General features: G+C 52.9%; 1 long non-coding RNA gene across 5 annotated transcripts in view; it reads right to left on the bottom strand.

Moving 5' to 3' along the window:
* LOC127487226 (uncharacterized) overlaps window positions 1-11,338 on the bottom strand; it is a 340,317-nt gene extending 328,979 nt beyond the window's left edge. For 4 of the 5 annotated variants that reach the window (XR_011379684.1, XR_011379683.1, XR_011379680.1 and 1 more), the window contains exon 1: window positions 10,499-11,338. This is a non-coding gene — a long non-coding RNA (uncharacterized lncRNA). The remainder of the gene's footprint in view (window positions 1-10,498) is intronic. The other variant, XR_011379681.1, reaches the window with a different exon arrangement.
* Window positions 11,339-12,858: the final 1,520 nt, after the last annotated feature.

The raw sequence follows: 12,858 nt of genomic DNA, 5'->3' as shown, positions 1-12,858 counted from the left end.
TAAAACAAGTGTGTCTGACTAATGTGAACTGCATCAGCAGGATTTATTATTAATAACACAATGCACTTACACTCACGGAGGGCCAGTGGCGCGTCACGTCACACGCTGAGGCTCTGTGCACATGGCTGCCACACGCCTTCCCCACATGGTTTCCCATTGGAGACACGAGCTAACAGGCCTGAGCGAGGCGACCACCCAGCGGGCACGCACTGGGGCTGGTTTGATGCCTCACTCTCTGGCTGCCCAAGAAACTGCTAAGACTAAAACCTCCTCCTCTTCAGGGCTGAATCGCTTCCTGGTGTCCAGCAATCTCCCATCAGCTCCCTGAAGCAGACTAGAGTCTTGATTTTTAGCATTCATTAATGTCATAAACAGACGACCAGGACACAGACGCCATGGACAACAAAGACTGATGTGGGCGGAGAAGGCAGGTGCATGATGGGAACAGGAGTGTCAGCCATGGATGTTCTATTACAAAGATACTGCAATGACCTAAAGGTCACCATGGAGACACACCTGCAGCCATACTGGCACCAGTTCAAAGTGGCAAAGTCCCTGCAGCTGTGGCCTGCAGGAAGGGGGTGGGGCTGCAGCCCAGGGCTGGCAATGAGCTTCTCTTGGTTCTCTGCCTCCATACCCACCTCAGTTTTTCTTCACTGCATTGCACACTACCCTGGCACACAGCAGCACTCAGTTAATACTGATGGAAGGACAGAGACCAAGGGCAGGTGCGAGAGCATGACCAACGCCTGCCTGCACCCTGGCGGGCGATGGATCTTTCTCCTGGGGGGACACTGACTCAGGCCTCCTTCCCTGTGCAGAACAGAGAGGGCCTTCGTGGGGGGTGCAGCGCTTGGCAGGGGGCAGTGGTGGTCAGAGTGAACCAGAACCAGGCCTGGAGCAGAGCAGAAGCCGCAAGTATACTTGGGTCACTTTGTCCCTCTTGTTCTTCCCATTTCCTCTGGTCAGCGATGGGGAGGAAGGACCCCGGCTTAGTCCAGAGCTGCACAGACAAATCTCTCTTTCAACGATACGGGGGCCTGGCGTCCTGGGACGGACACTCACTTGCCCCGCCCCCTGGCATTCCTCACTGCCTCCCCCTACTTCCCCTGGCTCGGCAGCCTGGCCTCCGTCTCCCATCCCCTCCGGCCTGCTGGAGTTTGCACCTTGTGGTGGCTGCTTCCATCCGTCAACTCGGGAAGGCCGTGGGACCCAGCCTTTGGGCAAACATCGGTCTGGTTGTCGCCATGAGGTCGGCACTTAAATCAGCAGATGTGGAGTGCAGAGGTTGACACAGAGGCACGCGGGCGGGCCTTAGCCAGCCAGGGCTGGGTCTTCTCAGACTGAGGTCCCCCAAGGAGGAGGAAGCTGTGCCTTCCAGGTGCCTGTGGACTTGAGCTACGGCCCCAGCTCTGCTACAGACAGCGGCCTGTCTTACAGATTTCAGGCCCACCGGCTCCCGTGATGGTGAGCCAGTTCTTTAAATAAGTCCCCTTTCTACGTATGTCTACTTAGATGATACAGATGCAGGGACACGGACACACCCAAGGATACTTCAAATGTCGGTAGAAATTGGAACAGAAAGCTAACTTTATTCTGGAGCAGAAACTTCTGGAAACCCAGGCCAGAAGGGGGTCTTCGACAGGATGGTGAAAATGCACATTATGAGAAACAAATCAAGGATGTCAAAATCGGCACCAAGATAAGCCTCATCATTCCATTATTCTACAGACTTTCTGCGATCTCTCAGACGTGCGTCTCACTGCGCGGGGTCACTGGAGGTGTGTGACTCACACCCTGCCCCTCCTCCAAATCGCACAGGTGCAGCTCGGGGCCCGGCCCCCAGGACAACGTGATGGGCTCTTTCTGGCCACAGCAGTTCTGCCAGTGACCAGTGAGGGGGGACTCAGCCCCTCACAGCGAGGGCCTACAGGGTGTTCACTGGCTGAGTGCAAACCAGCACCCACCCAGACAAGCAAGGAGAGCGAGCCCCAGCGGGAAGGCCCGTGAGGGAGAGCAGCACGGCCCACACCCCCACGTCTACTAAGTCCAGAGTCAGGATTTGGATCCAGCAGTGCGTGTCCCCGGGGCTGGGCTCCCTCCTGGGTGTTGTACTGATCATCTGGAACCAGGATCTTCCTATTCCAGGGCTTGATGCTGGCATCCTGAGATTCAGGGGTCGGGCGGGAAGAATGTGGCAGAAAGAACTGGGCTTTCCACTGCATAGGTGCTGCGTGAGCAGCCCCAGCTGTGTGGCCGCCTCCCTGCGGGGGCCCGGGGCAGTCCTTCCACCACCGTGCACCTCCGTTTACGGTCTTTACAGGGAGCAGGTGCACCAGACTGGATGGCGGATGTCCGGGGAGATCTTGCCACTTCTTGCAGACTCCAGAGCTGTGTGATGTGAGAGCGAGCGAGCAGAGGACCAGGACTGATGTAACTCCCGCAGGAAACAAAGGCATGCGTGTGTGTGTGCGTGTGCATGCGTGTGTGTACACACGTGTTGTTTTAAACACTCCTCCCTGCTGCCAGCCTCCATTTTGAGTTTTTCCACCCTTGACTCCCATGCCAGACACATCTCTCCAGCTCATAATGAGCTTCTCATTCAAGCCACTGATCGATAGCAGGAAGCAGCAAGTCCCGGCTACCCCTTGTTTTCTCTATCTTCAATCTGCCAAGACAGATCAGGCTGTTTCCAAGGTCACTCAATATTCGGGGAGAGAACAGTGGGCTGTTCATAGAGCAAGGCTGCGACCATGCAAGATGAAAGCCCAACCACGCGTTCCGTGACAGATTCGATTTATGTCAAGGTCAGAGAGGGTATGTTTGCTTCCCAGAGCTTCCCCACCTCGAAGCTGCAGGTTGTCCATCAGGTCTGGAGTCAGGGTCCTCCCTAATGGAGCGCTGGCTTAGAGACAGGAGACCAGCCCTGCCAGCGAGAGGTGCTGGGTGATCTGGTGAGCCCACGTGTCCCTGGCTATGCATTCCGCTTTATCAGGCAGTTCCAGCATTTGTCACTGGACACAGAGTGGGACGGGGCAGAGAGCTCCCTTCCCTGCCAACGGAATCCTCACACTTTGGAGGCAATGGCTGAAGTCCAGCCTCTTCACGGGTGCCCCTGCCTGCCCAGCCAGCCCTGTGCAATGCGTGCAGAGAATCTGTTCAGCCTCCACCTTGGAAACAGGGGGAGAAGTCTCCTCCTTCAGAAAAGCAACGCAGTAAACACCCTATCGCCCTAATGATTCGGATGGGAGCTAGAAAAATAAACACGAGGGCTGCAAATGGGGAAAGTTTCCATTTCAAATATGCAAGCACTGGCTCAAAAATTGTGAAAATGAAACCCCGGTGGCAATGCACCAAAGGGGGAGGGGCTGCTTTGGGTTTCATGTGTCCCCCCGAAGATTCCTGCTGGGAAGTTCCAGGCATCCACACCTCGGAGAGTGACTGTAACTGGAGCGAGGACTCGCACAGCCACAATGCAATTGCAATGGAGCCATCAGGATGGATCCTAACCTGCTATGGCCAGTGTCCTTCAAAGGAGGGATTCAGACAGGCACTGGTGCAGACGGACAACCTTGTAAAGACCCTGGGAGAAGACAGCCACGGACAAGCCAAGGGCAGGGGTCTCAGGAAAGCAAACCTGCTGAAAATGGTGTTGGAAACACATGCTTTCTGGTGGGGAAGGTACAAACAAGGCACACTTAGGAGAGGGGAAGGGAGGGGAGGGAATGGGAGGGGAGGGGAGGGGAGGGGAGGGGAGGGGAGGGGAGGGGAAGGGAGCTTGACCAGCTCTCTTCCACCCCTTGTTTTCTGTGATGTGCAAAGCGTCAGTCTCAGCTCAGTGAGCCACACTCCTTTCAGAAGCGGTCCCTGTACAAGGATGCTTCCGCTGTCCTACGAGTGCTGACTGACTGTCCTCTGTGTACGCACAGGGAGCACAACCGTGAGAGCAGTCACTGCCCTCGTGGCCTTCTCGCCCGAGTGGTGGCGACAACGGATATGGAACAACCGAACGTGCAGACAGAGCACAGGCGGTGATGTGGTGACACAGGCTATAGGGAAAACGCCGCCAGGAAAAGGCAAAACTGGTGGGAGCCATCCTTCCGCACAGGGCTTGCTGGTTCCCAGCTCACTCTGTCTCTGCCCCTCCCTGTTCCATGCAGGCTCAACTCTCCAGAGGAAGGAGCAGACGTTTGCAAACTGGATTTCCCGGACTCTCTTGCAGCTAAAACTGGCTACATCCAGCCAATAACAGGCAGTGATAGGAGACAGGCAGAAGCAAGACGTGGGAAGCCACATTCTTTCACTGTCTTGTGCTTCCTCCGTAAACTGTGGCTACCATGGCAGAGCGTGGGGCTCCTGGGACTGCTCAGACCAGGCCACCAGCAGCAGCACCAGCCACACAGTGCCCAATGTCTCTGGCAGGGGTGACAGCAGGGGCAAGTGTCTCTGGGCTCTTGAGCACCAGCAGCAGGAGCAGTGGTGGCAGACGCTGTAGCACCCCATCCACAGCGCAGATGCCTGGGCCCTGGGTGCCACCATGTCCTTTCTCTCCTGCAGCCCTCCTGCCGCCACTCACCTGGCTGCAGCCCCACCTATCTCTTCCGCCCCTCCAGCTTTGCATTTGCCACCAAACAGAATGACAAAATAAACGGGAGATGGAGGCAGATGTACGCCTGTTCCTGTATTTTACAAAGAAAGCAGGTGCAGGAACCATGACAGAGGGGAGTGGCTGCAGACCACATGACCCACAAAGCCTCTCTCAGCCTCTTTCTTGAAGAGTATGCTTACTCTGACGGGGCGCGTCATCTCTATGACGAGGTGGACGTGACTTCAGGATGGGAACTGTGGCTGGTGGCAAACAAGCTCTGACCGACACCGAGGCGCACTGCTAGAACGAGTGTGCACAGAGACGAGGAGACGGCGGCCTCAACGCACCACATCACCAGACACTGTGTGTGAGGAGAGGCTGACGGTGGCGGGCAGGGCTTACGGAGTCCCAGGCGTGAGTCAGGCTGTGAAGTGAGGCACCAGAGGGAGCTGGTGGCCGGTCTCTTCAGCAAGATGCTGCCTGCTCCAACAAAAGCCGGATCGGAACAAAAGCTGGTGCCGGGGATGCGGAGGGAACTCAGGAGAGAGCTCCCAGCCCGTGGGAAGCCAGTCCTAACCCTGAAGCCTGGAGCAGGGGGAGGGGGGAGACACACACTCAGGTCTCACTCTCGCCTCCTATTCCTTATCTTCCCGAAACGCACAGGACACAGCCCACTCCAAGCACTCAGCGCCAGCAGCCCCCTTTCTCTCCAAGAACGGAAATTCAGCTCCTCCTCATTTGCTTAAAATGTGCAGAACCGGAGGTGAGCGCTGGCATTTCCCAGTCTCCAGTTGCCCATGGACCCTAATGAGCCACGAGGCAGTTAACACGCGCTTTCCTGGGCAGACTGTCTTCTGCTGGCAAATAAATCACTTTAGATTAAGGTGAAACAATAATAATCATCTGAAACAGTCATGTGGAGGGTGATTACCAACTAGCTCATTTGGAAAGAACACTTTCAGCTTATGAGCTCCACGGAGACCCTGAGACGGAAGAGGCTCGGAGAAAACCAACAGTTGGGAGGCTTTGCAATTTCCACTGCACACGGAGGCAGAATTCACATTTCCCCGTAGTGATGAGAAAGCAATGCAAAAGGGATACATGAGAGTGCTTGTTACAGCTAAAGCCAAGCTCTCTCCCACTGAGGAAGGCCCTGGGGAGAGGGGTGGAGCCCACTGGGGCAGCGCAGGTACCTTCCACGCCTGCTCACATTCAGGGCACACTGCCTCTGGCTGCCGGTAAGAGTGAGGGTGTTGCAGAAAACGCAAACAATGTGGCTTTGCCGTTCTCCCCCTGCTTGCTATTTACCCAAGGTTTCCTGGAAGCAGAATTGCAGCCGGCACTTGTCTAAGTCATTCTGAGTTCGTTCCAAATGGCATGGTTTCCAGAGCAGTAGAGCATCCTTGCCGTCGGCTCGTGGAAAACACCCAGCCTGAGTTCCTCACAGTCACACGGGTCAGGAGCGCTGAGCGTTCTTGCAAAATTTATTGACTGATTTGAAAGAAAGGGTTTTATAAATATATATATATAGATAGATAGAGAGAGAGAGAGAGAGAGAGAGAGAGAGAGAGAGAGATATCTTCCATCTGCTGGTTCACTCCCCAAATGGCTGCAATGGCCAGGGTTGCGCCAGGCTGAAGCCAAGAGCCAGGAGCTTCATCTGGGTCTCCCACATGGGTGCAGGGGCCCAAACACTTGGGCTGTCTTCTGCTGCTTTCCCAGGCACATTAGCAGGAAGCTGGATGAGAAGTGGAATGACAGGCACTCAAAGTGGCACCCACCAGGATGCCAGTGTCGCAGGTGGTGGCTTAACCCACTACGCCGCAGTGCCAGCCCTGCCCCCCAAGCGCACTGACACAAAGACAAATATTGCTCAGCCTTGTTCTCTTCCCACCCTCCCATGGCAGAATCAGCTGTGGGAGACCTGGTCTCGTGTGGCACGAAGCAAAGCCCTTCTGTCCACGCACAGCTCAGCTTCATGACTTCTCCCCCAGCCGTCAAGTGTGCACCAGAAACATTTTAAAGCCCACAGCGGCCTTGGCCTGGGCTGCCTCCCCCAGCGCCTACTTTGACCTCCTCTATCTGTCCTTGACTTTTCTGATGCCCACCTCTTGAGCCAGCCCAGAATCTCACATGTACTGCTAGCATCAGCCATCCTACTCCAGTGAGTCATGCAGCTCTTTCTATGTAACAAACTGGTGCAAACTTAAGTAACATCTTTCTTATCTTTCTTGATTGGCTGAGACTGGACGTGGGTGAGCCGACCTACACGGGGTGTTCCTGTCACTACTGCCTGAACAGGGGGTCCAGCTGAGCACCTTGCCCCCAAGGCACACAAGCCCAAAGGGAACCTCTGTGTGTGCTAGCCACCTCCATCCCACTTTCTAAAGGCAGTCCAGTTGCACAGCCAAGCCCAGAGGCTACCGATGGGATCACTGTGCTTCGCTGCAGAGGTACTGCAGGGAGGGTTGGAAACCTGGGGCTACTGTTCCCTCTGCTACTCAGCACACTCCTAGGGCTCACACCCAGCTCAGGGTGCAGGCTCCAGCGCCCTCTCTCCACTGCCTTGCTCTTCATCAGACAGCACGGGGCACGGTCACCTCTGGACAAGAAAGACTAGAGGAATGGCCGGTCTTTCCCATGTTCCAACTTAAGTATCTCTGAAGGTGAGTTTCTACCTTGTCCTTGACAGAGACAGATTTATCTTAAGAGCAAACTCAACTGGTACAAGGTCTCTGTCTATGTGGGCGATAGCAAGGCCCTTGTGGCCAGCACCGGGCATCAACTGTTGAGTGGCTGAGCAGTGCCGACCTCAGGCCCCATGCCAGGCCAGTCAAAGCAGAACCTGCCTGGTAAAAGACCCCACCGTGATCTATAAATATAGCAAAGCGTGAGGAAACACTGAGCAGTACCAAGTCCCCTTTACAATCAGAGTGGCATGAAAATGACGACTGTTGGACCACATGACCGGCCCCAAGCTCTAGGGGGACAGAAAGGGACAGCAAACAACATCGTTGCTTCTGCCACCTGATTATTGGACTCAGGGCTTCAGTTTTCAAAATCCCCCATGGGAACGGAGTCGGTTCATTCCTCAGTGAGCAATTCATTTCCTTTGAAATCATGAAATTTCAAACAAATTAGAGGAAAGGTCAGGCTGGAAATTAAAGCTATAATTTTATTGGGGGACTCCTGTGGGGCAGACAAAGCTGTTTTTCTTCACTACATCACTTTTATTGAATTTCTGGGTCATTTATAAGGAAATATATATATGAAGTATATCCAGAGTGAATGGGCACACAGAGTGTGGTTGAGTGAAAGGAAACACACACAAGTCGCTCCTCTACTGACCGTGGGTGGCAGAAGTAACTCAATAAACATGAAGAAAAGTAAACGCCCAAGTAATTCTCTCACACAAGGATAATGTAGACAGGAAGTGGATTTTCAGAAATTATCTACTTAGAGGAAAAGACGCTAAATGTGATCTGCATGAGACTAATACAAACAGTAAAGAAAATAATAATAGAAGCTTCCCTGGGCCCCTTGCACCTCATCTCTCCACCTGCCACTGTCCCCAGGCAACCACCAGTCTCTCTTCTGTAGTGACAGATTGACCTGCATGTCCCCAGAGTTTTGCTTCTAAGAAGTCACACCTTGCACAGCCTCTGGTCTGCCTCCTTTCACTCAGGTCACTGATTTCCAAAGCCATCCACTTACTGCCAAGTAGTTTTGCACTGTATGAGTAAGTGTTACCACCTTGGGCTAATGGATGACCCGATGACCGCTACCCAGGCTAGCAGAAACAAAGACGCCAGGACAACATGGGTCTAAGTGTCTGTGTGGACCTAAGTTTCCACTGCTCCTGGTTTAGCATCCAGGAGTGGAATGGCTGGGTCACATGGCAGGTGTGCACTTAATTCTTTTTGTTATAAAGCAGTGGCAAACATTCGCTCAAGTGGTCAATCCTTCTGCGCCCTCCTGGGAGTCGCTGGGAGTTCTAGCTCCCTTGTAGCCCCCTCACCACTGAGCACGGCCAAGCACGCCCAGTCTACTTACTTCAGGCTATTTTAATGCGTATGTTGTTACCAAACTATAGTTTAGCTTGCATTTCCCTAATGAATAATTATCCTGGCCATTTGTTCACGTCTGCCCTCGTTCCACTGGGCTTATCTTCGTCCCGAAGCATCTGTTTGAATGTTTAATGTATTTCTACCCAGTAATATCGCTCCTGATTTTTAAGTTGCATGAGTTCTTTATGAATCCAGGACACAAGTCCTTTGGGAGAAAAGTCTTCAGGTCCTTTCTCGCCCTCACATTTTAATACCCGGGTTTGGGCATCGTCCTGACTACTCAGACACTTGTACTTGCAGAGCTGAGTAGTGGAATCAATATTTTACTTTCCATGCAACTCTCTGCACTTTACACAGATGCAGCCTCTCAGAACAGACAGGTGAAATTCACAGGACTTAAAGCCTTGGGTTTAATTATGTTGCTTGTCGGGACTGCAACTGTTTAAAATGCAGTGTGACTTTATTCTACTAAGAGCAGCGGCTGTGTCCAGTGCCTCACAGCCAGAGAAGAAACGGGATCTATTTGGAAAAGGAGGAAATTGGGGAAAAATCATTTATACAAAGAGCCTGTTGTTCTTTAGGGACCCACACAAGGATACATGTCCCACAAGGACAAAGGAGCCATCTAAACACACAAAGAACCTTTAGCCAAAAGGCCATCCATGAGCGGGATTTCTCATAGAGCAGATGTGACACCGGACATACAACCTGGCCTCACTCAGAGACCAGTAGGTCTGGTTCCTGAACAATGTGGCCAAGAAACAAGCAAGAGCAGAGAGGCGGCAGACAGTGCCAGAATGTCTGAGTCCGTGCAGCCAAGACCGGGACCCCTGGGGGCAGCAGGGCCTGGGACACCTCCCTCAGTCCCAAGACGGTGGCCACAACCGTTCTTGACCTGCAAACCAAACAAGGGCCAAGGCAGAGCTCCCGCCTTCCAGGTGCTGGTAATCACACACCGGCAGAAAATGCACAAAAGAAAGAGGCCCAGGAAGGCGGCCCGTGGGCGGCTCAGAGACAGAGCGCAGGTCGGCACGCGGCGTCGCCAGTCAGCACCGGGTCACAGATCCCAGCACAGCCGAGCGGTGCAGCCTGAGGCTCCATCTGCCACTGACACACCGCAGGTGTTCCAAGATTCCAGAGCCTTGAGCCAAGGGGACAAACATGGTGACAGCAGCAGCACTGGTTGTGAGAGTCAGGAAGTCTCATCGTCCAGAAAAACGAACTTTGCACAGAGGCAGCATGGCCCAGTGTCCTCGCCTAACTTGTCTGTCTCTAGGCATGGACGGCCAGTAGCAATCAAAAACCTGGCAGATCCAGGACAGAACCCAGGAAAAGCCTGGTCCCCAAGAGTCCACAGTCAGACTAAAGGTGAAAGGGTTGTGCCCAGGGGGAGGCATCAGCCCAGAGCCTGAAACTCTGATTAAGGCGCCGGCACCCCAGTATCAGAGTAGCTGAGCTGAGTCCCTGTCTCCAGATTCTCACTCAAGCTTCCTGCTAATGCAGACCGCGGGAGACAGCAACCATAGCTTAAGGAGTTGGGCCCCTGCCATGTGCACAGGACACCTGGGCAGAATTCCTACTCCTGGCTTCCGCATGGCCCAGCCCCAGCAGTTACAGGCATTTGGGAAGTGAACAAGCAGATGGGACCTCTCTACCTGTCTGTTATCTCTGTCTCTACAATATTTTTAAAAGTGCTGGCTCCAGGTGAAAAGACTTTGTTAGAATTGGTATCATCGGTTGGACATATGTCCAAGTTCATGACTTGATAACTCCACGGGAGCTTGCTTAGACTCTTCTCACATCAACAGCGTTACGCGTTTTTCCATTACAGAATCACACTCACCCAGTGACGAAAGAACTCCCATCCACGCTGGACTGAGCATCATTTGGAAACAGCAGAGCGTAGGGGAGGACACTTGGCAGGTCGAGACGTCCAGGGTGGCTGAGCAGCACTGGACGACTCCAAGCCACACTGGAGAACTGCCCCAGCAGAGCTTCCACTGCTCCTGGACACAGACCCTGCAGGTCCGTTCAACATCAGGCGCTGTTCAAGGGCAGCCACTGCCCCATCAGCTGTCCCCCAGACGCAGGCGCCTCCACCACCACCATCACCAGAAACACCCCTTGCACCCCAGCTGCTCCCTCCTGTGCCTCCACATCAGAATCTCCCCCGTGCTCACATCTTAATGGTGAAGCCCAACTCACGTGACTGCACCTAGCAGCAAGGCACACTGGGAAAGCGAGTGTCCGCCTCCCATCTTGGACAGAGCAGATCCACATCATGGGAAGTTCTCCAAAGCAGGGCCACACAACACCAAGACCGTCCACACCGCACACTGATGCTGTCCACAACGCACAGCCCACTGCAGCCATGTCCAACCAGACACCGGCCATCAGGGCAGACTTTTGCCAAGCCTCATGCTCATTCCACCAGGGCAGAGGGTCTCACCAAAGCTCAGTTTTGCTGATCTCTCCTTGGAAGCTTCCATCCAGCTCCAGCCTCCCTCGCTGTTGTGAAACCACAGGAAAGGGGTCCCCTGAGTGACGGCTGGGGGACAGAGCACACACTGCCCCGAGAGCTTCTGTCTGTTCCACACGCAACAGCGAGGAGCTAACAATGGCTATTGTGTTCTGCAAGTGCACTGAGACTAGCAAAAAAAAAAACCTTCTACACGTCTACGGCAGCAAAGTGAAGGCCTGAACAATGAGCAATTCACGGTGGGCCACAGAGAGGGAAAGTTCCAAAGATGAACACAGGCTGTTCCTCCGATGATAGCAGGCTGAACAGAAGGTCACGGTGGCCAGATAAAGACACGCTTATAAAAAAAAAAAAAAAAAAAAAAAAAGACCACAGCGATCAATGGAACTGAATCTACACTGTTAATATCACAGAGGTGCCATTTAACTCCCTGGCTTGATTTCATGAAATAAAGATGAATGACTGGGGCCGATGCTGTGGCATAGCGGGTAAAGCCGCCGTCTGCAGCGCCGGCATCCCGTATGGGTGCTGGTTTGAGTCCCAGCTGCTCCACTTCTGATCCAGCTCTCTGCTATGGTCTGTGGAAGCTATAGAAGGTGGCCCAAGTCTTTGGGCCCCTGTACCCGTGTGGGAGACCTGGAGGAAGCTCCTGACTCCTGGCTTTGGATGGGTGCAGCTCCAATTGTTGCAGCCAACTAGGGAGTGAAGCAGCAGACAGAAGACCTCTCTCTCTGTCTCTGTCTCTGCCTCTGTCTCTGCCTCTCTGTAACTCTTTCAAATAAATAAATAAAACCTTAAAAAAAAAGATTATAAACCAGGCTAGAAGGGGCAACTCACGCACGTAAATGGATACTTAGGTAAATGCAGCCCAGGTTCTGACATTACTGTGAAGTCAGTCAAAAATACTCGGGCAGGTTCCTCTCTACCCTGACGGATACGAGCAAGGTCACGCATCACACACACAAGGAAACAGCAAAGTCTTGGTTTGTGGCACCACAAAAACAGGAGGAAATTAATATATCAGGAAAAATTTGGAAATTTTCAAATAACTTTTTCTAGGAAAAAAATATCCTCAGAAATGTTTTCTTAGTAGCCACACCCCATGACTTAAAATTCACGTCCCACCGATACAAAGACAGGCCCTTAACAGACAGGCAGCCATCGGATTCTCTGTAGTTCCAACCAGACCAGGTATAAGGCCATGCTTCATGTGCCTTACGAATGTTAAAATATAATACATATTCTATTCTAATAGAAATTCTGTGTGTGTGTGTGTGTGTGTGTGTGTGTGCTTAAATACAACAACGAGTATACAAGAACTGGGCATTGGGTTCATAAGGAAGCAATCAAAAATTTATCTTACACTTAAGTTCTTGAGGCCTTAAGTGGAAAAATGCACAAAAATCCAAGTAGTAACGGACTTCTTTTAATGGGAGTGAAAATACTTTGATAAAAACACATGCCTTGAGTAGGACGGCTTTAGGAGTCTGCCTGAGGTTGGATTCAGAACATGAGAGAGCTTAGAAAGTGAGAGTGCTCACTGCACTTGAAGTTTATTGAAGAGACATTCTGTTAGAAGCTGCTCCCCTTCCACCTAACGGGCAGCGGTGAGACTGGACCAGCTGCTGGCCGTGGTTGGCAAGCAGCCTGCTCCCAAACCCTGCACCACCTCGCTGTGCTCAGCCGCAGCCACGGGCCTCCATGTACTGGAACCCACGCCTTTT

This window comes from Oryctolagus cuniculus, chromosome 10 (assembly GCF_964237555.1).
Source record: "Oryctolagus cuniculus chromosome 10, mOryCun1.1, whole genome shotgun sequence".
Classification (NCBI taxonomy): domain Eukaryota; kingdom Metazoa; phylum Chordata; class Mammalia; order Lagomorpha; family Leporidae; genus Oryctolagus; species Oryctolagus cuniculus.
Note: the sequence above shows the minus strand (reverse complement) of the source record. Positions and strands in the feature narration are given on the sequence as shown.